Genomic DNA, 25,742 nt, shown 5'->3' on the forward strand with positions numbered 1-25,742 from the left:
TAGATGCATGCAGAAACAGCATGAGAATGTGCATCACCACGAAGCTGACAGCAAGCAAGCCTTTGACAACACTGCAGTGCCAGAACGGCACCTCTCCTCATGCTGTTAAATAGACGTGAAAATAAAAGGTAATATCTGGTGAGAAGACAGGCAAACCACCAGCACACCTCTTTCCCAAGCTCTACCAGAACAATTGGTTACACACAAGACCATAACTCAAAAAGAAAAAGTCAGCGGGGGAAAGATTTTACTGCTCAGAGAAATCCATCACCTTGCATTCAACACCCTTGCTCCCCTCTGAGACTACAGGGGTATATTTGGAAATGCTCAGAGGTGCAACTGAAATGCAGATATTTCCTTGTGGTGCTCACCTGAAAGCCACCTAGCTCAGGAAAAATGCAGAAAGCCTCTTCGCAATCAGAAGAAACATTTCAACCCATAGCCATTTATTGGAACTGAGCAAAGGCAAGCTCAAACTGAAATTCCATTTCCCAACTATCACAGCGATACCTAGATTTACACCCGAAAGAAGCCGACGCTACAGGACTCCGCAAGCCGCTGACATTGCACAGACCGACTTGTCTCAGCAGATACGCATCGATCACGTTGTTCTCTTGGAAAGGAGCAGCGCAGAGCCACTTCGTCACAACCTGGAAGGATCTGGAGAGGTTCCCAAGCAGCAGGTGCAGGGAATTACATCCTGGGCCTTGCCAGCAGCCTGCTAGAGAAGGAGCAGCTGAAGACACCCCTGTCACTTTCCTGGCCAGGCACCGTGATGAGCAGAAGCAGAGCAAGCCCCGGCTGCCAAATTATGGCAGCTCCTGTCCCAATGTCCCAATCAACAGCACAGAAGTTGAAAACCCTGCTCATCTTGGGATCTCCCATGAACTCTCCTCAACTTTGAATGCGGTACCTTCACTTTTATCTCCCCTCCTATTTCTTGGGGGTTTCTGGGGACCTCCTGGCAAAGCCAACAAAGCCCCATTTTCCTTCAGAACAAGGCTGGGACGGTCATCTGCAGGAACAGGATCTGGCAGGTTTTTTCCTTCCTGCAATCATGCAGTGGACTGCTCCCAAACATATTCACCTGTGTTTTTAGGGAATCACACAGGGTTTGGTTTTGATCTAGGAGGGGTTCCCTCAAGATCAAGCTGAAATTCATCTTCCAGCACACTTGAAAACCTCCCACCTTGCTGTTACCTGCAACTTCTACATGACTGTCCTACACTATCATCCAGATCATTAAGGCATCCGAACACCAGGACAAAACACCACTGCACTACTCCTGATCTTGGAATCTGGGAAGTTCTTCATACCTGCAGGTTGGCAATGTTCTCCAAATTAATAATTTGGAAGAAATGAACTACAGATACATACCACATCACATTGCAACCCACACCACATTTTCCTAGCTCATTCACAACATCAAGTAACAAGACATCAGAAACCTTATCTACAAGGTCACTGCTCCTACCCACCCACGGGCCCCCTCCCCACGTTACTGAAGCAGACTGCTTGCTTTAGCAGGCTGTGTTTTTGACAAGGCCTTGGTATCCCCTAGGCAGCCACAAGCTGCTCCTTTAACCCAGAAACCAGAGATAAGCCACTCTGCCCTGCAGTTCCTATTTTCCTCCCCCGTTATTCAGAGCCAAGTACTAGGTTTGCCCTTTCAGTTTTGTGTAACCTCAGCCATCCTCAGCAGCCCTTGAAAGGAGCCAAGAACAAACTGGTGCTCAAAAATCTCTTTGGCACTACTCTGGACACTTCAGGATTAATTTCATCCCAGCCAGTTACTTAAAGATCTCTATCGTGAGCCCACACCATCAGTGGCTGTACAGCATTAACCGAAATAGCAAACTGCAACCATGCGGCACGACAGACAAGCTGAGGTTGTGAAATGCTCTGGCAACTTTCACCATCAGTTTCCCTCCAGGAAAGGCAGGAGGCAGAGGAAAGCTTGGTCTTACTCACCACGGTTTTGCCCTGCTACTGTTTTTTCAGAGGTGCACCTATTCATTTAATCTAGTTTCCACTTTTTGTGTGCTTCTTTGAGTCTCGGGGCACTGAGCAGCTCCCAGTTCAGCTGAGCTCATCACTTCTTACACTCCTGATGTTTCCTTTGCATTGGGACAATTTGCATTTATGCCCTTCATAAGCAAGTCTTTAACGTATTACTGCCTCAGATCAGCTGATTGCTAACAACAAAAAACAAGCGTTCTGGGAGGTATACGATGATCCTGGAGGCCACGCGTTTCCACCTCCAGGCAGCATGTAACTTGTGCTTTCCATCAGAGATCGCTGCTACAGAAGCCCCTTTTACCCAGCCTAAACCTAAGCAGTCTCTGTCTCCCTGCTCCCAATGGGAAGAAGGAGGCCAGCCTCCCTTTGCCAGGAGAAGGGTGTGATCTGTGGCCAGGGAGGAGCAGCCAGGACATGCCATACATACAGCCCAAATATCCCACTCAATCTGCAGCCATTCACACGGAAACAGCCTTGCTGCACACATCTTCCTCACGCAGCTTGGGCCACGGAGATCCACCACGAGGCCACGCCATGCACATGACACTGCACATGCACTGTGCAGCCTCCCATCCTCACTGCATTTGTAGTTTCTTCCCCAGCTGTGTTCTTTAAAGCCAGGTGCCCACCTAACGGGCTCCTCCAGCGCTGCTTTTTTCCACCACACACCCAACCCCGTGCTGGATGCAGCCAGCTCTACAGGGCTGGGCGTTTTCGGCTGGGTCCACACGCACCTGGGCACAGGCCAGCACTACTCCCACACTTTCCTCCAGGCCATCATCTCACTCCTGCAATAAGGCTCAGTGCAAACCTCTTGTGAACAGACGAGCCGTTCATAACCACCTCCACTTAGCCTTAGTACCCTCCTGCCTTGTGGAATGCATCAAGCAGTTTTAGGCTACTCCAGTGCCACTGATTTCCCACTGATGTCCTGCGGTGTAGGCACGGCCCTGAACCCAGCCTAATTACAGTTAAAATTTTCCTTCATCTCTCTCCCTCCTGTCCCCAGAAAGCCTCCCCCACACGTCCTTGATTGCTGTGACCCCCACCTCCCAGCTCTGCTGCCAAAGCCAGACCATGGCTGCAACTCCTTCCCTGCTCCCCGGCTAGACCCCAGCACAATAACTGCATGGGCTTTGCTGCTCCGAGACCACGGCCCCTTGCATGTCCCCAACCTACTGAAATCCTGCATCAGGTCCCAGATCCGCTCACAGCCCGGCTCCTGCAGCAGCCCAGCCTCTGGCCTCGGCAGACGGACTCACTCCAGCACATATCTGCCCAGAACAGTGCTATGGAGATCTCTTCTTGATCCCTTTGCTTTTCCCCTGTGTGATCCCTCCTCCCACATTTATCTTCTGCTTCTCTCTTCTCTACTGCATCAAAGCAAAGCCACTTCCGTGCACTTTCAAGGACACTTCAGAGCCCCCAACATAAACAACAGCAAAGCGCATCCCTCTCCTCCCTCCAACCTTTTGCAGCTCCTTCCTGCGATATCTCAAAGACCCTGAAAGCAGCCAGGCTGCTGGTGTGCCAAGGCCATCACTTCTCGCAAACCCTGCACTTTGCAGCTTTGTTCCTGGGGCTGCTACGCTCCATTCGCCCCAACCAGCATCACAGCCCAGTGACAAGGGTGACAGAGGCTCAGGGACAGACACCCACTCCAGGCCCCATCTAAGCCGAGCCCTCTGCGTGGCAGTAACACAGCCAATGAATTACAATTTAGGAAGACTCGTGCATCTGAACAAACCCAGATTTCTTCCATCTTCCTCGTAAAAGAAAAATTCATCCGATGCAACTTCTTTATGAGGCCAGATTTTACAGACCCTCCAGCTCTCGTTATGGAAAATAAGTGGAAACTCCTGGCAGTGGATTATATTTTTTTGTTGTTTTTTTCTTTCTTAATAATATATATGAGAAAAGCGTATATTATACTCTGCCTACATAGACCTTGCCAATAAAATTTGCTGATGCTTGCAAAACTATGGGACAGTTGTCCAAATGCCTGCCACTTGCTAGTCGTAGACAGTCATGAATTGTCCTTCTTGCTGACAAGTTAATGTTGCATCATAAACTGCCCATATGAAGTTTTGTTGCTATAACACATGACTGAATTCAATATGTCAGAAAAATGATTAATTGCCCCTGAGATTTGGATCTTTTAAAATAACAAATTCAAAAGCCTGATGTTCTTTATTCTGATGCTGGTAGGATTTACATCATGGTTAATAAATAACAGTCTTCCTTCAGAAATTAGGTCATTAGATTATTCTATTTGCAAACATAAAAATGCAATCAGATGGAACTAGTAATGTCTAGGATACACAGACTAGACAACAGTGACATCTCCAATGCTTGGGGGGATTATTGCGAGGAAGTCTCGGTCTGACTTTCAAGCGTCTGCAACTTTCGATGCTACAGTGTTCAGGGCAATACAGAAAAATAAAAAAGGTCCTTCACAGAGTCTCAGAACCTGGTGAGTTGTATTTTAGGATATCCCAAAGCTTTGGGCATCCCCTCAGAATAGAAAACTCGTTGCCAGCCTAGGTGCTGTTTCACTGTGCATGTCAGTAACACCAACCTGCTCAAGCCATCTCCGTCGGGCAGTTTTACGCCTGGCTGCCAAAGGGATCAGTCCACAGAGCGCTTGAGATCAGAGCAGCAAGAGGTTCTTCCGTCCTGCCTGCCACGTGAGTTATCATTACTATAAATATGCTCTGATCTCACCTGTTCTCCACGCTTTTTGCTGCTGTCCCTTCAGCTGCGATCCACAATGATGCCCCAGGCAGAAAAAGCACTATGCTGAGCGCTCCACCCTGCAGCCAGAGAGACCGGCCTCTCTCCACTCCAAAGAAAATCTTATTTCCTGGACTTTAAAGCTTCAATTAGCACAGTAATCTGTGTTCCTGTGTGGGCAGACCTCCTAGCAGCTGAGGGCCCAGACTCCCCATGTGGCAGATGCCCTGAGACCATTTCCACCACCTGTGGGCACACGCCAGGAGGTGGCACGGAGCATCGATGGGACCTCTGCACATGAGAGCAGCACACAATGCTTCCCCAACACCACGCTGCTCTGGGTTTGCACCCAGCCAAAAGGCTTTGCCTGCACAGAGATCTCATGCACCAAAATGCCCAGAAATGGGTTATTTGCCAGGCTCATGCCACAAACGCTTTGATGGCACGCTTGCTTCAAGGACTCACCACTTGCTCCTGCCTGCGAGGCCCTGCTCATTCCAACTCATCAGCAGATCATCTCCTCCTTCTGCTCCTCGGCCAGCACGGCCACACAGCACCTCCACAAAACCCACCCTCCCTCTGCCCTCCCCCAAAACAGATCCACCTTAATGTGATTACAAACCTGCCCACCCCAAAGCCCTTGCACTTCCCCAGCGCACCCAGGGGCACCTGGCCTCCCCCCAGCAGTGCTCCCCAGTGAGTCCACGGGTGGGATGCTCCTGCTGAGATGACCTGGCAAAGCTGGAGATGGGGATAAAGGGGCCATTTTCCCCTTCCTGAGCCATTTCTGACCATTTGTTCGCACGCCCGGAGCAGCCTTCCCACAGCCTGCACCCACAGGCAGCCTGGGAAGAGCCACTGTTGCCAGGAGGCGCACAGAAGAAGTAAAAGCTAATTATAAGTGATGGCTGGCTTGACAGCAAGGACTTTTAATACAAGCACCACACACAAGTGCCAACACACCGAGCTGAATCCCTTTCTCATCAGCCCTTTGTGCACCGCCGACTGTCCAAGGGAGCTCATCCAAGCTCGTGCAGCCCCGGTCCAACAGAGCCTGACCTCAGGTCTGCCTCGCTCCACAGGATCGGTGGGGAGCAGATGCAAATAAAGTCAACTGAGATATCACCAGCTGATTAAAGCAGTATGTTCTGTCTCAGTTACATCTTTCAGAAATCCTGGCAGCGCAGGAAGACTCGATAGCTCCCCAGCGCTGGAGGATGCCTTGGCCATCTGGAAGAGACGAGGTGTTTTTTGCCAATAGCACACTTACTCCTGAGAGCAGCGGTGAGATTTGGCACACAAGCACTATTGATTGAGTGGCTTTGTCATAATATAGATCCAGGCCCAGATGTGGGGGAAAAAAATAAAATAAAAGACTCCTGGGACCAGTGTGAGAGCTCGTCCCCTGCCAGGAGCATGGAGCATCCCAGGGGACAGAGGCAGTGGCATTTGGGGCTCCCCATCACTGCTGCTCCAGGCACAGGGCTCTTTCTTATTTTCTCTTTAACACATCTCTCCTCTTCCCCGTGAGCAGGGGAAGGTTGGTAAATAGGCCCTGAGCTAGTACTGAAGCACAAGCCTGGCCTGTACAGGGTTGTTTTTTTAGAAACGCTCTCCACTGAGGCTTTTCTGTTCCCTCCAGTCTCTGCACCAGGACCCCAAGCTTTGGCCAAGCCTCTGCTCCTAACACTTTTTTGTTTTCTTAAATGGACTGAGAAGTTCTTTCATAAAGTTCACGTGGGGAAAACACATTTGTCCCAGGGTCTGGGCGGGTTTTCAGCTCAGCCCCTCGCTCACGCCAGCAGCAAGCCCATCTGATGACAATGCCCAGGCAAAGACACGCACAAAAACCCCTTTCTGTGAAGTTTTCTGCATGCACAGGGCTGCTAGGAATTAAAGCAGTTCTCTCACTGTCAGGAGTCAGCCACGAGACACTCCCTCTACTGACTGCAGAGAGCCTTCGCCAGCCTGGTGCAGACACAGTCTCGTGAACACAAAGCATTCAGGACATTCCCCCCGTAACCTTTCAGGTCTGGACTCCTTAGCATGAATATAAGTATCTGGTTCTGTGAGTGCCCTGGAGTTTTCCTGGCCTTCTCTGTTGAAGGCAATGCTTAAAAACAGATGTAAGCACTTCTGCACCAGAGCAAGGTTTCAACTTTGGTTGTTCTACATTATAACTAATCAGATTTTTATTTTATTTTATTTTTTACAAGTCCTTCTGCTCAAGGACCTTAAAGCATCGCATAGTCTTAGACATGCGAGACATCCTCACACCATCAGGTGAGCATCATTTACTCACACCAAAGACTCTAGGGGGGAAAAAACAAACAAACAAACAACAAAAAAAAACACACAGCAGAAGTGAGCGAGAACTGGAATGAGAGCTCAGAACTCCCCTGAAGGTCTCCTCCAGACCCAGGGCTAGGTGTGCCTCCCTTTCCCAGGGTTTGGCCTTCGTGCAGACAGAAGAACGGTGCAGAAGCAAAACAGCCCCACCCTGCTCAAACCCATCTTGACACTCAGGCTATGTCCTGGGCATCAAAACTTAAAACTGCTTCCTCTTCTTGGGTCCAACTGAATGCAGAAGCACCCTCAAAACATCCATGTCCTGTGCTTATTCCAGCCCAACACACCAACAGAAGACAACTTGGGAACTCCAGGAGCTGCCAGACACCACAGACACTGGTGCACTGCTGTGAAGGAGCTCAACAATTCAGAGATTTTAAAGTTTAAAGCACATATAGACAATCTATTTTCATCTTGGATGAGCACACTGACCTCCTTCCATTTTATTTACCCTGTGCACTGGACCTGGAAGAGGTATTATCCATAACACACAGACCTCTTCTGAGCCCTCCTCAGCACCTGACCACAGGTCCCACCCAGTGTCACGGCTCCTTCCTGCACCTCCCCATTTCCTTGAATGCTTTTGAAGAATAAGCTCTCACTGCTGGTAAAGGAAGGCACAGTAAAGCCTAGACAAACTAAACAACACTTGTTTTATGGGGCAACACATCCTGAGGCAACACACACAGGTTCCAAGGCTAACTCTGACCCTGCCACGTGGACCTTGGTGGACATCATCTCCATCTGACATGCTGGATTCCCACCAGGAGCAAGGAGATACACAAACACCTAGATGATGAACTATTTTCCATGAAATAAAATAAAGCTGGTAAAAATGAATTTTCCTTCCTGGCAGCCCAGTGACAGGCACCTCCCAGGATGCACAAAACATCAGCATGGGATGGGGACAGGTTTTCCAGCAGCCCACGTCAGGAGGGATGGGGCATGGAGGTGATGGAGAGAGTTCAGTGCCCCAGGGGAGCTGCAGCACAGGGCTCCAGAAGCTGACCTTGCAGCCAGCCCCACCAGGGGGGCTTTAACTCTCTGTGTAACAGCTACCAAAAGCATCGGGGGTGAGGGTTTGTTAATTTGGGGGTTTCCCCTCCTGTATGGAGGAGCATGGGACCACAGGAACTAGAAGCAGAGCTCACTGCAGAGGTGGAGCATGCCTGAAAACTGGCACGACGCTTCCCTGGGCTGAAAGATTTTGGTTTTCACATGCTCCGTTTTTCCAGCCCGAAAAGATGAAATTTTCCACAGAAGCAGATGCTTTTCTTGAAAGATTTCTTTGAGTAGAAATGCCAAATTCTCCATCAGGAAACTGTTCTGATGGAAGCATTTTCAACAAGCCCTGTTCGAGATCTATTTCGGGACTGGCCTTCGCTGGCCTAAGTCAATTCTTTTAACTCATCGCGGCTTGTTTTTCCTGCTGTTACGTACTTCTAAATTCAGAGTGTCTCAGTTTTAATTGCGCTCCTGCCACCATTTAAACAAGCCCTTGTTCTGAGTCAGGGCTGCTCAGCCCAGCATGACCCGGGGCTGGGGGCAGCCAGCCCCAGAAAGCCCCTTCCTCATGCAAAAATACTTTTTTCCAGCTCTCTCTCTGAAAATCCACCCATTTTAAACCAGCTCTAAGGCTCTTTTTGCTCACTCCACCCATTTCCAGACTGACACTTCCTCTGTCAGGAGGGTTTAAAACCATTGTCTGCTTCCACAGGGTCATTTCCCCTGGCACTGCCGGTGGTGAGCTGAGAATTGTGTCTTCAATCCCAATTCCAATCCCAATTGCTGCTGCAGTCATGCAGCATCCCTGGCCTCGGAGGAGGATGCAGGGGGTGGTGTTTGGTTTTGCATGGCCTCGAGCAGCCCAAGAAGCTCCACCACATCCCCATGAGTGGCTCCAGCATTTGGCCACCCTTCCCAGAGAGGGCTTTTACCAAATATCTGATTGCAACTCCCTTTGCTGCAGTGGGATCCAGGCCATGACCCCTTCTCACTGCTTTCTGCTCCCCGTGCATGGACCAGAGCCATTGCGGCCATTCTGCAAGGGGACGGGGTCACACAGCTGACCTCCAGCCTGTTGCTGCTCCAAGACACGCAGCAATGTAACACTGACAAGTTCTGCTAGGAAACGTGTCTCATGCCTTTGGTTTCAGCCATTTTACTGCTTTTGGTGTTGACAGATAGTAATTAACAGCACAGGGCACAGTACAGCCCGCTAACCCCGGGCTGACAGCAGCAGCCTCTGCGTTGATCCACTCGATGCTGAAGCAGCCGGAGCAAATGGAGCCAACACCAACAAACTGCTCCCATTGAGAAAGCCCCCTGGGATGGGCACTGCTGCACAGACACCCACAAAACACACCACCACTGGCAGGTCCTGCTCTGCACCTGGGAGGCGGTGGCTGCATTTTTAGGTTGGAAACGAGGAGACATTTCCTCCCAGAAAGAGCAGTCAGGCATTGGGACGGGGTGCCCAGGGAGGTGGTGGAGTCACCGTCCCTGGGGGCGTTCAAGGAAAGGTTGGACGTGGTGCTTAGGGACAGGGTTTAGTGGGTGACATTGGTAGTATGGTGATGCTTGGACCAGGTGATCTTGGAGGGCTTTTCCAACCTTAATGATTCTTTGATTTTCCAGCATGTCATCCTTCCCCAGATCTACCAGCATCTCCTGGGCTTGATCAGAGCATTCGTGGCCTCGGGTTGCCCTCTTGTGGCGCAGCTCAAGTGAGATATTGCAGCAGCATCCAACGATATTCAACGTTTCCTGCAACCCCCCAGGAAGTGCAGATCTCTGCATCATGTGTTCAGACCTACTGACACGGATTTGTTCTTCTCTTACCTCCCTGCATGGCTTTGATGTAGCGTGCAAATCGGCAGCTGAGGTCTGCTGTGCTGAGCTGCACCCGCTCTGCAGCACGGAACAACATCCTTCCACTCAATGCTGGTTTTCATCAAAACAGTTAAAAAAAAACATGCGTAAGGCAACTGGATTTCCAATAACAAATCAAGCCAAAAAGCTATTTAAAAGTTTGTTTTTAAGAAAATACCAAAACAGCCTATGCATTAGCCAGGAACTGAACCAAACAGTTATCCTTGTCCTTCCCCAAATAAGCCCTATGAAACACTAGGTCCTTTCAAACCAAAAATGAAAGTTGTACCACAAAGAAAGGTTGCTTGTTCTCACTTTTATTCTTTCCAATTACAAAGGTCCTTCACCTTTTATTGGGCTGACCCCTGTTAAAAACAAACAAAAAAAACCTTTAAACTAGAAATATCATTTTCCTTGCTCAGCAGTACATACTGGTGGGAGCTTGATAATATCAGTAGCAGTCAGGACGCCCATGAGCTGTTATTCAGGCAGGTAGCTTGAGCCACAGCCCTTATAGAGGTGAGTTAAATATGTCCCTACAGGGCTGATGGGCACTGCCACATCTCACGCTGCCAAAGCCAAGCTCCTCACCTCCTAGGCGATGCGTCACTGCAGCAAGAGCGCTGGATCAAGTGCCTCCAGTTTATAGGTGCTTCCCTGGGATGCTTTCCCCCAGCACTGGGCCGGTCCACACAGCTACTTTCGTACACTGCAGCACAATCTCAAGAGCTACCACATGGGGTTGGACCAAAGACATCTTTAATTCAGTGTCAAGCATCTGCTGTGAGCTCCCACCAACCCAACCAAGAAACAAGAGGTTAAAAACCAAGCAAAACAAAGCCACAAAGCCTGCAAATTCAGTTGCAGTCATGATTTAGTACAAGTTATTTGACAAACAAACAAAGACTATGAGGGAAATGGCCAGGTAACTAATCCATTTCCCCTAGACTACACAGCCTCTAGGTTGGAGCAGGTTTCTCTTCATTTATCAAGCACCAGCTCAGCACAGAGCCCAAAGGACAGAGATGCAAGGACTGGGTTGTATGGGAGGTAAGACCAGATGATTTAAGAGCTGCCTCCAGCCCTGAAATCTGCTAATAGACTTGGCATTTCAGAGAAACAACGGTTCTAGTAAAATCAATGGCAACACACTTTGATGAAAAGCTCCCTCCTAAGAGCCAATCTGTCTTTTTACCAGCACATCAGAAGCACAGCGAGCACTTCAAAAAGCCATCAGTGCTCCGACTTTTCTTTAAGCTGGTCTCAAAGTGAGAAGCATATTTAAAAGCCTGAGATGCACAGGAGCCAGGAGTGCTCTGCTGCCATCTCCAGTGCACAGGGCAAAAAACACACACAGACGTCCAGTACGTGCCTCATCTGCTGGCACATGCCATGTGCGTTTTGCAAATTAGAGAAACCTGCTGGCATTTGCTACAGGAGGAGATTGGTGCCTTATGCTGATGTCCCTCAGCAACATATCTGTTACTGCTGGGGACTCTGCTCTCATCACTTCTTGCTTTCCAGCTTGGGCACCGCCCTCTCTGCTCACACAGGAGGAGAGGACACAGCGCTGATGTGCACGATGTTGTGGTGACAAACTGAATGGTGGCAGGCAGTTATCCATGGAGAAAGAGGACGTGCACCCAGCAGCTCCTCTCTCACACAGCACTGAACTCCCAGCAGGGGGACACAGGTGGCTTTTTTTCCCCTGATCTTCACCCATTAATCAACCAAACAAGACACCCCAATCAGTCAGGCACATGCTTAGGCCAGAGCTTCATGCTCCAGCTGGCCATCTCCTCCATCCTCCCCTCCCTCCAAGCAGACTGAGAGCCACAGGGATTTGAAATAAACCAAGGAAAAGCACAGCTCAGGCTACATCATGGGGGCACCCTGCATCCACCAGTGCTACAGCACATCTGAGGGGCCAGCAAGGACAAGGAATTGGGGAAAGGAAGCTTGGGAATGCCCCAAGTTTGTATCTTCACCACCAGCCCAGTATCTATTTAAGTTGGTGCCCAACAGCTTATTCCACTGCTAGGATTTTTAAAGTTACAACAAACCGAGAAACTTGGCATGTTAATGAAATACAGGTCACAGAGTGGTAAAGAAAATAGAGAAGCCATTGCTACCTTAAGTGGCACCAGCCCCCTCCAGAGTGCCACTGAGCCTTGGAGCTAGGGAACAGGAATAGGCATTTCCATAAGGGAACAAGCCTCCTGAAACCCCATAGGAAAACCTCTAGCCCCCAGTCATTCCCCCATGCAGGGCTATGTCCTGTGCCACCAGGGTACATCATCCAGTCTCACCTTACCTGCCCACAGCCAAACACTCACCCATCCTCATGCCAGCAATCCTAAGGAACCAACAGAAGGAGCTGAGCACCTCACTGGGACACACCTCACACCCCCAGTGCTCAGGAGCAAGTGCCAAAGCCCACCTCCAGCTTCCCCCAGCTGGTGGCAATTCATCCCACATCAGAGCACACAGCTTTGTGACTCGGGGCACCTGTGTCATTCCCAGCACCATCTGCTCTCCCTCCTGGCTCCTAAAACACCCTTTTTATTTTTCTCTCAGGTGTCACTGCACCTTCTGTTGCACAAACATGGCCACTTGCACCCCCTGCATGGACCTGCATGGAGCACAGCACTGCTGTCCCCGCAGGAACCGCTCAGCCATGCTGTGAACAACCCAGCAGCTCATTTGTGATTAGCTCTTTGCACATCTAACACTTCCTTTCTGGGCTATCAGAACAGCTTACAAGTGTAAAGGGCCCCAGGTGCTCCCCAGAGCTGCTGAGCAGCACAGCGTGGTGCAGGCACCAGCCCTGACCCCAAAAACAGCTGCTGGGGCTGAGCCCTGGATCTTGGCCGCACCGTGTGTACCCTGAGATGTGGGCACGCCGCCTGCAGCTCCTCGTAGCAGTGGTTACACGCCAGCTCCATATGATAGCAAGCCACCCACAGACTAGACAACAGCAGTAACCCCTTTCCCCTCCTCCACTTTTTTTTTTTTTTTTTTTTTTTTTTAGCCAGATGTAAGCTTTACAGCCCATTCGAGCCACAAGTTAAGTGTTGAACAATATGACTGACCTGAGGATGTGGGCCACAGCAGTTTTCATATGTGCTAATGAGGGCAGCAGCACCCTGATCCTGATCTTCTGGGTGCCGCAGAGAGCTGCCTGTCTCTGCTGGGGAGCTGGTCACTGTTTCTTTGCAGCACTGTCCTCCTAAATAATAATCAATTCATAATTTTGCCAGAAGGACGTGCATCACAAGCAAGCCATCAGAAAAACAAACATCCTGCTGCTCCCTACGTGGCTGCTAGGGATGGTGAGGATATCCTCCACATGGTAGGGGCAGGAGAAGGCCCCACCGCATGGCTGAGGTCCCTCCATCACCTGGCCCATGGCCCCGCTGTGTCCTGTCAGCAGCCCTGCCATGAGTGGGGCATGGGGCACATCTCTGCTACGGCTGCCCCCCACCATCTCCTGCAGACAGAGAAGGCCGCAGGTCACCTCCCCTCATGGGGCAGGGATGGACCTTACCCTGGGTCCCTTCACCATGTCTACAGGGGTTGAGGAAGCTTCCCCAAGTGACCACAGCTCGTGCCATGCCTAGCAGAGAGCCACAGGGTTTCACCCAGCGCTGTTCTTCTGTAGCTCTCTCTGAAGGGAACCAGACAAGAGTTCACCAGAGGGGATCCTGAAGCAGGACCTCTTTGTACACATGCACAGAGGGAGCGTGGGACAGGAGGCACCACCGCTGCTTCCTCCCCTGTTAGAGACCAGGACCTCCAGCTGACACCAGCACAGCCCGACATACCTGCCAGCTGCTCTTCTTCCAAGCTTTTTTTGTGTCTCTGTGGGCCAGGCTGATGCAAGAACCAACATGTGAAGCTCCCTGTCCCTACTTTCCCCTTTTCCTCCGATTTCTGGCCTCAGCCCACCTTGCCCACATCAAGCAGCCGGTGCCCTGAGCCTCGTGCGGGAAGTGCTGTTGGCCCAAATGAAGCGTAACGTGCCGGGCTGTCCCTAACAATGGGCTCCTCTGTTTGGCTTTCCCCCCGAGGGTTATTATAGCCGGCGTTTATCTTGGACCAGGGCCAAAACACGCATTAGTGCTCCTCATCCTGTGGGTTTCTGCACACAGCTCGGACGAGCGTAGGGGGTTTACAGCCACCGGACCAAGCTGGGGGAGAGGTTTTCAGGGGGTTGAAATCTTCTTCCTGCACATGCATTGCTCTGTGAAATGGGGAAGGTGACGACTGGCCCCATCTGTGTGCTAGGGACAGGTTCAGGGTGCTGCCCTATAGGCCCAACAGTGCTATGGGGTTGTGCAGGAAGTCATTTTGTTTTCTTATGTTGGGAGGATGATCCTGAATCCCCCTCATACATATTTTGGGACTTAATGAGAAAGGTTCCTGCTGTCCTGGGAGGATGGATGTGCCATGGCTGGAGAGATGCTTCCACACCTGGTACTGTAGACACGTCTCCATGCCAGGCACTGTGTGTGCCATTTCTCTTGCTTTCCACAGAGGCCCAGCACAACTCAGGCAAAGCTGACACCCCAAAACCTTCTCCCTTTCCATCCCCAGCCCAAAGAAGCTGCTGCTGTTCCTACCAACCCCACCAGGGCAGCTCCTGCCCAAGGTCAGAAGACCTCGAATTGCTTTCTGCAGCCCAAAAAGAAGCACTATCAGCAGGGTGTTGGGCAAGCACGGCTTTCAGGAGGTACAGGCACAACACCAAGCTGTGCCACCACTGTGTCCCCTGTGTCAGCCGGTGCTTGCCACAGCTCCAGCACGTTCCTGGCTGAGTTCTGACTGTCGTACAGCCTGCATCTGCTCCCTCTGCTGGGCTGTAATTAGGAAACAATATTATTAAAACTCATTCCCATCTCTGCTTTCCTTTCATCTCCCCTCCTTCTTGTTGTTCATCTATTATCCTCCCTTCACAGCCTGTGGCCTTTGGACTGCATGCTGATGAGCCCTTGTTTAGTCTAATCGGCAGTGCTTGTTAATGGTGCTCTAAGTGCAGTTTGCAACCACCTGCTCTGCGTTTGCTTCCCCCAAGTCCTGGCCTCAGAGCCAGCTCGGCTTCTGTGCCCCAGCCCCTGTTTCTACAAAGTCACAGGGGTTATTGCTGCTTTCATACCAAGATGCATGTGAGCACCAGTCTCACTGCCCACATGGAAGCTGAGCTCTTCCAGCACTGAGCAGAGGGGCCTTGGGGGAAAAAGGTGGAGCAGAGGAACCAGAGGACCTTTGAGGAAGTGTTTTGAGGCTGGTGGAGATTGGCAAGGGACCCCTCTTGTGCCCCTCTGAAGGAGGACATCAGAGTTTGAACTACCAAAACTGCATGCTCCAGTGGGGTAATAACTCCTAATAGCAGCATGATTTGGGGCAAATCACTGCATGTAGGCTTTCCAGATGTAGTTTCATACCCATTAGTATATTCTTCACACCCTTACTTGTTTCCACAAGGTTTCTTTCAGGTCATCTTCTCCCCCTGCAGCCATCCATGTGCCACCCCTGGGTGCTGGGTGCTTGCTGTAATATTTCACACAGCAAAGATTTATCTTTGATTCATGCATTGTACAGTCAAATTTCAAGTCTTAAGTGTGGGCCCAACACCCACAAACACAAGTCCCTCTGCTGAATTCATCGAGTGGGAAGAAACAGATGGGAGCTGATGACAAGTGGTGCTGCTGGAGGGGAAGGGGAGAATCGGGTGGCTCAAGAGCAGAAGTGCCCTGGTGTAGTTACTGAACTAGAGAAATAGATTCTCCTCTCTGCAAGACAAAGGGTGACAGCAGGGCTGTAGGAGATGAGCACTATTTATACGTGGCACTCCAGAGCATGCCAAGATGTCATTGCAACCCAGGTTCAAAGACGCAGCAGCTCTGCACACACTCTGCAGCACAGCAGCGATGCCCTGAGCTCCTGCAAGGGGCTGGGCATGGGAAGTGGCTCAGAGCTGCTGGAGGAGCAGCTGGAAGCCATCCACCACCCGGCACAAGAAGCACAGTTCCCCTGCAGTCAAAGACCAGGTGTTTGGGTGGTTAAACCTGGCTCCTTTTCATGGACTGGGCAGCACTCCCTCTGCAGCAGATGACTTAGGTTGGGTTTTGAAGGCCTCTCTCATTTTGGTGTCTGTGCTTACTGCAAGTAGATGGAAAGATCTAGAAGCTGAGGTCGAAAGGAAAAGTTAGTAGTTATTTACAAAAACAACAAAAGCATATTGAAGACCTCTATACAATTTCCCTACCTAATTTTCTCCTTTTGTTTGGCTTCAGCTGGATGAGAACCTCTGTCTCTAACCACTGTGAGCCATCAGCTCCCAGTGACAGGGCGCTTGGAGACGGTTTGCTGGGAGCTGCAGAAAGCAATTTGCCAAGCACAATGCTGTCTTTGAACCTAGTAACTTGCAGACAATAGTACTCTTTTACATGCTAATAGATAGCATTGTTCTTCAAATGTCTGACATTTATAGCAATATAATATCTCTGTCGAAAAGCATGCCAGTAATGGGCACAACTTCCCAACGTGAGTGCTGAGGAAGCAGAAGGATGGAGCGGGAATTAATATACGAGATTTGTTACTGAATTTCACTTTAGGTTTCCTCCAATCGCTGCCGTTTCCTTCCTGTATTTCAAAACTGATGACTGCTCTGAAAGGTAAGTCACAAAAAACTCAGGGTAAATATAGCTGCAAACGGAGATGGGCTGTAAATCAGCAGCATCCACCTGGAGGCTTTGTTGGCTGGTTTCCAAACGAAAAATCAGGGACAGGCCTAAGCAGCCCTGCTCATTGTCAAAGAGAGACAGCAGGATGGAATAACCACCTGGAGAAGACGTTTGCTTGAACTAGATGAATTATTAATAAACTTATTGATATTTATTATTGTTCTTAAGCAGTCTGTCTCACTCCACATTTTAAAATGGATTTTGGTCCTTCCTTATTATGTCTAGTAATGTCCAGATGTGAAATGAGGAGACGTTTCCCATGGGGATGGTACCTAAATCGTGGTGTGACTGGCTCTGTGCTCTCCTGCTGGCTGCATTCCCTGTCCCAGCCATAAGGACCCACCTCCACGTCACCAATTGCCTCTTTGTACCTCAGAGGGAATTGCTGGCCATTCTGCAAGTGAGCCTGTGGGTTTGTTAAACTGTCTGGTTGTTGCCTGCCTGTGGTGAGAGGTCTCAGACCTGATCCCAAATCTACATTCCCCTCAGGCAGCCTGTGCTGTTCCTGCTTGCTATGGCCATGCAGCTGCAGTAGAGTAGATTCTCACATATGTGCATCAAAACCTTCATAATATTGTTTGTATTACAATAAACAATCCCTTAACCAAGGGCTGCAGGACTGCATTGTTCTCTCCTAATGTCCTCGGCTTCCTAAACCCACAGAGTCTCTACCCTGAAGCAGTCTCAGCCGAGCTGATAGATGCCCAGAGGTGGAGCAGTGAGTGGGGCAGGAGGTGGGGATTGGAAACCTGCCTCTCTGCCTCCCTGCCTGCCAGAGGAATACCTCTTGTTTGCACGGGGTAAGCATCTTACAGGTGGGAGGTCAGCCCAGGATGTCACTGGAAAACCTACGAGGAAAAGACATGCAGCAGTTCAAAAGGGACAGATGAGGTGAAGTGCATGTGGACGAGGAGGCAGAGGGCAGAGCTGGCACTTGACCCCAAAACCCGAGGGACTTCTTCTGGGTCTCGGGTCCATGCATCCAAACAGCCTCACTACTGCATTCCCAAAGGAGAGGAGGACCTGGGAAACAGCAAGCCTTACATTCCTGGTGCTAGTTCTTGGCTGAGACAGGAGCAAAAATGTTGCCGTGATGTCTACTGAATAAATATGTGCTACTGTTGCTCGCATTTGTCTTTACAGTTTGGAGGAGATACAGATGGCCCTTTAAATACTTGCAAGGCCTGCAACTTTTCCGGAACGTTTTTTTTTTTTTTTCCCCTTTTTTTTTCCAAGCTACTTGGCTCCCTACAGTAATTAATATTATCTAATGGGGGGAGAAGCAAAGCAAAGCCTTCATATTTGAGATTATTCACACAAACAAAAATGTAAACAGCTGTCTGAGAGACAGGAAAGAAATGGGCTCTGGGACAGGGCCTGGGGGGACCGCGCTGCCTGCAGCCGCAGCAGAAGCTGGTGCTGGGTGCTTGGTGTGGGCCTCAGGGCGGTGATCCTACATAGCCACAGCCTCCTCAGGGAGTGAGGCCACCACATCTGTGGGGTTTTGTTCCCTGGAGTGCCTCAGATCCCATAAATACAGGTCCTCTCCCACGCTGCCGTGCCGAGGGCCAGCGCCACACTGAGTCAGGCTGGAAGTCCTCAAGAACTCAGGGGAGCACAAGGAGAAAACTCTCCCCCACAAACTACAGACATTTGGCTTTGGATCTGTTCCTGGATAAGGGAGAGTGGGATTGTAAGGCTGGGTGATTTCAGGACAGGTTGGAAGGATGTCTCTGGGGGCGATCATCAGTCCCCATGCAGGGCAGGTGGCCCTGGTCGGGCAGCCCCGGCCGAGGCCCCAGCACAAGCGTCCCTGGCTGCAGAGCAGCTCTGTAATGAACTGGGCTGCGAGCTGATGCCCTGCACCGTATTTTTGAAGCATTAATGAAGCATTTCCCTTCATGTTCCCATGTCTGTCACCCTCTGGGAACAGTAGCCCCCTCCTGCATGTCTGTATTATTCATGCTGACTTTGCTTAAATTTTGAAGTGGTGCTTTTCCTCCCATAACACTCTTAAAAAAGCAATCTCTTTTTTCAAGAGGTTTAACAACAAAAGCTTATGCCTCTGGGGCTGAGAAAAAAAAAATCCATGGAGACATTTGGCTGGTGCTGGCATCTGCGGGGCTCTTTACACAGAGAGGGGCCTGAGGGGGAGCAGCAGGGATGGTGGAGGAGGAGAAGGCACCTGCAGGAGGCTGCTCCCAGAGAGCCCACAGCAAGGACAATATCCCAGACAGTGCTGCAAGCACTGACTGCTGACTGGGGAGGTTGGGTTTGCTCAAAAATCGGTGGGTAGGCTGTGGCTCTGGGGGAATTAATGGGTATATACACTGCAAGAGGTCTGCAGGAGCCTGTGGTAGCAGCCGGGGATTTCTCTTTGGCTGTGTGGTTTTGAGCATCCCACCAGGGACCCTCAGATTCCAGGGAAAAACAGAGCCCTTCATCTGTGTTAAGCAGAAAGACAAAGCCCTGGTTTTACAAGGAGGAATGCCCACTTCCTTTCTTTCCATGAGGTTGTCCAGTCCCTCAACTATTTGAGCACAATAACCAAACAACCTGCAATATGGCATACGCTTGTGGGAGCCGTGACAGGTCTCCTGTAGAAGTCGGGGCCCTTGCTCTTGCACTGTACACTGCCAAAAGGTGTGGGGAAGGGCTAGAGCAGGAAGAGGGGCTGCACCCCTCAGCAAAAACCGAGCAGCAGCAAGTTACCAGATACCAGATACCAGATACCATCTTGTATTCACAGCTCTCATGGCCAAAGTGGGTCACCAGGCACAAGTTCTGGCTCTCTGCTCCCCTTTCTCTGTATCAGGGCTGGCTGCCAGGCTGGCTTTAAAATCATGTGTCTGTATTTATTCATGGAGTATTGTCTCTGCCTTGCTGAGATGGAATCCCTTTCACAATTTTCCTTGCAAGTCCTGATGGTGGTTAAATAGTGAGAGTGGACAAATCTTGGGAATACCAGCTATGTACTTTCTACTGCATAAATGTGAAGGTGTCTTTCGAATCCAGTCACCTTCTTTATGTGAAGAGCTGGTGATGGCCCTTGTGCTTCCACCATCCAAGACTTCTGTGCCTCATAAGCCCTGAAGAACAAAATAATTCACATGATCTGTGTGGATTCTGGTAACAGAGGTGTATGTCATAATGTCTTGCTCTTCTCAGGATGGAGTCTTGGTAGCAGAGGCAGAGGGTTTTAAAGCAACGCTCCACTGTCTGTGCTTGCAGAACTTCCCTGAGCTGCTTGGACAGACAGTGTGGGTGACTGAGACCTGGCAGAGGAATTTTGTTCCAGCTGGGAGAGAAACTGGAAAGTTTTGAAGTTCTCTGTGAGAGACTGGAAAAAATATTTAGTTCTTGGTCAAAATGATTTTAATAATTAGAAACATTTTTTTGTTTTCATGTTGATTTGTTTTATATTCTAAAATTAGATTTAAAAAAATGTTTCAGAATGGAACAACTCAAGGAAACTTGTTCAAAAAGTTTGGGAAGAGGATGTTGTGACTCGGTAGGAGCAATGTGTTTCTCCTTCTGTCCCTGACATGACATTTCTGTCAAGTGGACGTAGTCTTTTGATGTAGAAATGGACGCTGTCTTTTGATGTTTTCATTTTGACATGCTAGCATTGGCCGACAGAATAAAGACTCTGTTTCCTCACTTTTCCAAGCACCTGCACCTATTTAAATGAGAGCTGCACTTCTGCTATTTGCAGGCAGTATAGGCGAGATGCCGTGGGCACCATCACCATGGATATTCCTTGCATAGGCACGACCGTGCCGACAGAGAAGCCGTACACTGCAGGGAACACACTTTATATAACTTCAAGGCTCAGGAAATATTTCCCAAGTTTATGTTAGACACCGAGCAAAGCTGTTGGCTGCACAGAAATGTCTGTGTTGCCCACGTTACCTGCAGGCTGCAGGGCACCACAGTGCATGGATGACGTGCAGTTGATGCCCAGGGGCTCTCATGTCTCTGCTCTCTGCCTCCATCACTGTGATCCAGCCCCCCATGGCCATCCTCCCCATTTGCTCATACTTATGGTGTGAGTAATCTGCAGTGGGGCATGGAGCCTGCAAGCTGACCACAACAGGGTCAGGACTTGCTGCTGCTTCCACAGCTCCGGCTTGATTGCTCCCTGTTGGGTTCAGACCCAAAGGGAGCCAGGATCTGGCCTGTTGTTTTCTGAAGCACAGCAGCGTTCTGCTGATACTGCACCAGCAAATGGACTTGAAAGGAGAAAGGAGCAGATTAACCCTCTTCTAGCACAGCCATCTAGAAGAGGGGCATCGTGAGGCTTTCTCCTGCAAGCAATGTCTATGCCAGCAGGCTAAGGGTTAGCCACAGAATGGATTTAAGCTTCCCAGACCCCCCTGTCCTGTACATTTTTTGCCCCACTGAGCTCCATCATTCAGATGGCCTCCCAAGGGACGTCTGCCATGTGATAGGGTGGTTGTTGCCCAGTCCTACCTGATGCTATCTGTGCAGGGGGCTCGAAGGGACAGCTTGGTCCAATGTCCCCCCAGGAGATTTTGCCTGTATGGTGATGGGCAGTGTGAGCCCAGGCCTGCAGACAGAACCTCCTGTGGCCATGAGTCTTTGCTCAGCACATTTTAAAAAATATTTTATTTTATTTTATTTTATTTTATTTTATTTTATTTTATTTTATTTTATTTTATTTTATTTTATTTTATTTTATTTTATTTTATTTTATTTTATTTTATTTTATTTTATTTTATTTTATTTTATTCATTTCATTTTAAGAAGTTTAACCAGCTGCTCTACTTTCTCAGCAGCAAACGGTGCCATGTAACAACATTAGGGAAGCACTGCCACAGAGAGGTTCAACAAATAAATCCTCAGGACCTTCCCAGAGGTCTGGAAAGGTTTAGTTTGTTTGGATGCTTGTTTCCCTTTCGTGGAGACAAGGGAAGGGGAGTGCAGGGAAGCGCTGTTGATCCCGAGGATGGCCTCTCCTTCAGAGCCCCATGTTGGGCTTCCCGAACCGAGGGGGGGCAACCCCTGGGCTGCTGGGGCACAAGTCAGGCCTTGAGAAACACCTGGGTAGGCTCTCCTGGCGGGCTGTAGCACTCAGGCACGCAGCCAACAAATCTGCAGCTTTTGAATTCAACACCTTCCCCCACCGCCAAGCCAACACGGGCTTTGTTCGCCTGTGGACAGCCCGATTTCCACTGCATAAACCCAGCCCCCTTCTGCCCCTGCGTGAGGCACCGCCAGGACTGTTATTCCACTAAACCAAAGCAAAATTGATGTCTTTTGTCTCTTTTTTTTTTTTTTTTTACAAAACCATTGGTCTGCCCGGCTGCCCGTGGGGTTGATCCCGGGGCTGAGCCTGCGGCTGGAAGCCATGGGGCTTCCTGGGGCGGCCACGCTGTGCTTCACCTTCCTCCTCCTGCCTTTGATGTGCGTTTTGTTGAGGTGATGGACGCAACAAGGAAACACGTTACCAAGGCAATGGGAGGAAAACCTGAGCCTCAAATTACAGATTTCTTCTCCAGCAGGGCCTGGAGGGGATGGGGGGAGCGAAAAGCACGCCTTGCTGTTGGCTTCAGCAAGAGCTGTGTGGGGCTGTGTGGAGGACTGAGCACCCCACGCTGCTCACCCTGGGGACTGTTACCCATCACAGAGGGATTTTGTCTTTGTTCTGCAGTTCTGGAGGGTTTTTGTGTGCTGCTGATCCTTTATCCATGCAGCTGTGCTGAGCTAGGCCCCACAGAGGGATGTGGGGGACGCTGTGCTGCGCAGGGGGCTCAGCCCAGGGTCACGCTCCCCCAGGCGGCCAGCCGCCTTCTCCCGGAGCAGGGATGCAATTCCCAGCCTGGAAGCCTTGGGTAGGAGCTGGGGACCTCTGGCTTGCCGTGTCCCACCACCAGGCCTGCCTGGCTGTCCGCAAAGTGCTGTCACATCGTGCTCGGAGAGCCCGGACTGGGAGGCAGATGTTGCACAGCTGCACACTGCGTGGAGCAACACTGCCATGCAGCGGCCGCTGCCGTCCCCTCCTCAGGGGCTGGAGCCTCGCTTGATGGCAATTCAGCCATTTCCCAGGGAAAAAGGATCCTGCCTGGGAGTCTTCTTCCTGCAAAAGCGGTGTTTGCCACAGGGGGAATCCCCTGCTGGTTGAAGAGGGGGGAGATGTTAGCAGCTGTCCAGCGAGAAGTGTTTTGTGCAAAAAGATTTTTCCAGCATATTTAGCTTTCTTTAAAAAAAATTGTCTCATAGTGCTGCCACAGCACATGGCCAGGGCAATGACAGCAGGTCCCAGAGATGCTGGGCAGGGCCAGTTTGTGGCCAGCTGGCTCCAACCTGGGCTCCCTGACCCGAGCCTGGCTGCAGGCGGTGCCTGTGCTCTCAAGCAGCACCCACAGCATGGCCCCACAGGGTGCTGGGGGCAGAAAAGGAATAACAGGGAAATGGTGACACCTGGCACAAAAAAATATCCCTTTTCCAAGGTGGAATGCCAGCATCTGGCATGTAACAAGCTGCACGCTTCCAGTAAGAGCCAAAACACCACTGTTGTGGCCCGAATAAATGTGAAATCACAGCAGTTCAGGGAGAATCACCTGGGAAGGAAGAAGGAGCTCAGACTTTAAGCAAAGGAGGGTAATTTGGGCTGGTTGGGTTCTGTAAAAAGACTTGAGGGGGTTATAGCAGGGCACCAGCTCCATGGGAGCTTCCAGGTGATGGGTGACTCAGCCGGGACTGAAAACCATTCCTGGATGTGTGAGAGGGGAAATGGTAAGCAGGAGGTGGGAGAGGATTTTCTATTTTATGGGGCCAGGGAGACTGATTTGGGAATTTTGCAGCCAGTTCAGGTGTCTGCAATTAAGAGAGGGTGTTGGAGAGTGTTGAAAAGAGCTGCAAAAATGATTGAAGGAATGGAGAACCAGCCATACACAGGGAGAACTTAAAGACCTCCATCTGTTTGTGTTATTAAAAAAAGAGCTTGAGAGGTGACTTGATGACAGAGGATAAATACCTGCACAGGGGGGAAAGGCTGGGTACTGCAGGTTCTGTAACCTATAAGGGAGAAAAACACAAAGGGGCGGCTGGAAGCAAGGGCCAGACGAAGTCAAACTGGAAATAAATCACCTCATTTATTATTTATTTATTTATTTATTTTTAAAGAAACACAACAAAACCAGGTCTAACATTTTGGAACAAATCCAAAGCGAGATAGTGTTTGTTTGTTTGTTTGTTTGTTTGTTTGTTTTTTCATTCTTGGTGCCTTGGAATGAAGTCTGGGGTCTTTTCTAAAAGGCACATGTTAGCTAAAGCTCCAGTGCTTAATGGCCAGGGCCTTGTGCAGGGCTGGTTGGGTTAAACAGCTGCGGGGCTGCGCTCAGCCCTGCGGTGCCGTCAGGAAGGACACCCCGGCACATGTGTTTGGGTTTATCCACCAGGCTGCCAATAAATGATGTTAACTCAAAAGGAAGTATGTAGGCAAGAAAAGAGGTAAAAATTCCATTTGGGCCTTTGCATTTTGCTTATTGGCTTTTAAGAAAAATAAATAAATAAATAAAATCACAGAGTATCCAAAGCAACCCCTTTACACAACCACCTGCATGTGCAGAGCAGCTGGCTGGGGTCCGGTCGGTCGGAATAGCCCCTTGTGTGCGGACAAGTGGCTGTCTCGTGTTAATTAAATCAGTTTAAGAAGGGGTTTGCTGTGCTGATGCAGAATGTAGATAACCACGGCCCTGGGGCCTGTCAGGGTAGAAATATCAGATCTGGCTTTTGGAGAGTGGGTTGTGCAGTGGGTCTGTCATCCTGGAGCATACAGAAACCTCTTTGCTCCTGCTCTCCCTGCCGTGCTCATGGTCACATTTACATCTGGCTCATCCGATTGCCCTTCAAATCCTAGTTCCTGGATCAGGCAGCCCAGAGCCTCCGGTCCCCCAAAATCATGGCTGGGTTTTGGGATGTGGCAGTGCCTGGCTGTGGCTTCTCCACACAGTGACAAAACTCCCCACGCGATGCTGAGCACCCCAGAGCTGTTCCCCGCCGTCAGTACAAGCCCCAGCCTTGGTTCAGCCCCGTGGGGATTCATTAAAACAGAGACGTGTGGAAAAATGGGAAACACAAAACCTGCTCTGTTTAATTTGGGCTGCACCCCCTCCCCTTCCCCCAAGCCCCGGTCCCTGCGTCCCAGGCAGTAATGCGCTTTCAGCATCAGCAACAAAACCCAAGCCCTGCAGTGAAAGGCAAAATGCTTGTACGTGGCAGAAAGTGGGAGAGATTGAAAGCGTTACTGCTGATTTAGGGTGGGTAATAGCAGGAGATTTGCTGAAGGGATCTGGAAAAAAAGCTCTTTTTTTCAAAGGAACTGTATAATCCCTGGTAGCTCGGTGTCTCATGCTCAAGGACTTGCCTGCACGATCTGCTGTCAGACAAGGGACGGATTTGCTGCTCTCTTCTGTGGATGTGCAGTACAGAAACTCTCCCACACTGCTTTTCTAAATCTCATTTGAAGGGATGCTCTGCTGCTCCAACCGAGCGACAGAGCTGCTCCCGTCTGTGCCCCACATCGCAGAAATAATCCGAACTGAAAAGGGAGCAGAAAGCAGCAGCCACAGAGGGATGCTTCTGGAAGCCAGGAGCGCAGCATCCCCGGGGCTGCTGATGGGAGAGGGGCTGGGGGTGATGCTGGGGGCTGCAGGGCTGCGGTGAGAGGAAAAAGCTGGAGGTGAGGGAAAACATCTGGGTTTGAAACGTGGTGTATATATGGGAACGATGCTTCCCACGGGGCCTGCAAGCTGTCCTGGGCAGCCCATGGAGAAGCAGGAGTGAGGATCCTGCTGGGATGACCTTGGTGGAAAAAGATGGCTCAAGAAAACCCACCTCTTCCCCCAAACCCCACAGATTTGACCATCATTGGCCTCATTTAGCTCAGAGCAGGAGCTGCTGGGAGCGGCAGAAATGCTGTAAATCAGAACCAACCCCAAGACTGTCCTGAATTAAAGCCCGTTCCCTGGAGCATGATGGAGTGGGACAGACCTTGCT

The sequence above is a fragment of the Aythya fuligula genome, chromosome 19 (assembly GCF_009819795.1).
Source record: "Aythya fuligula isolate bAytFul2 chromosome 19, bAytFul2.pri, whole genome shotgun sequence".
In the NCBI taxonomy this organism is placed as follows: domain Eukaryota; kingdom Metazoa; phylum Chordata; class Aves; order Anseriformes; family Anatidae; genus Aythya; species Aythya fuligula.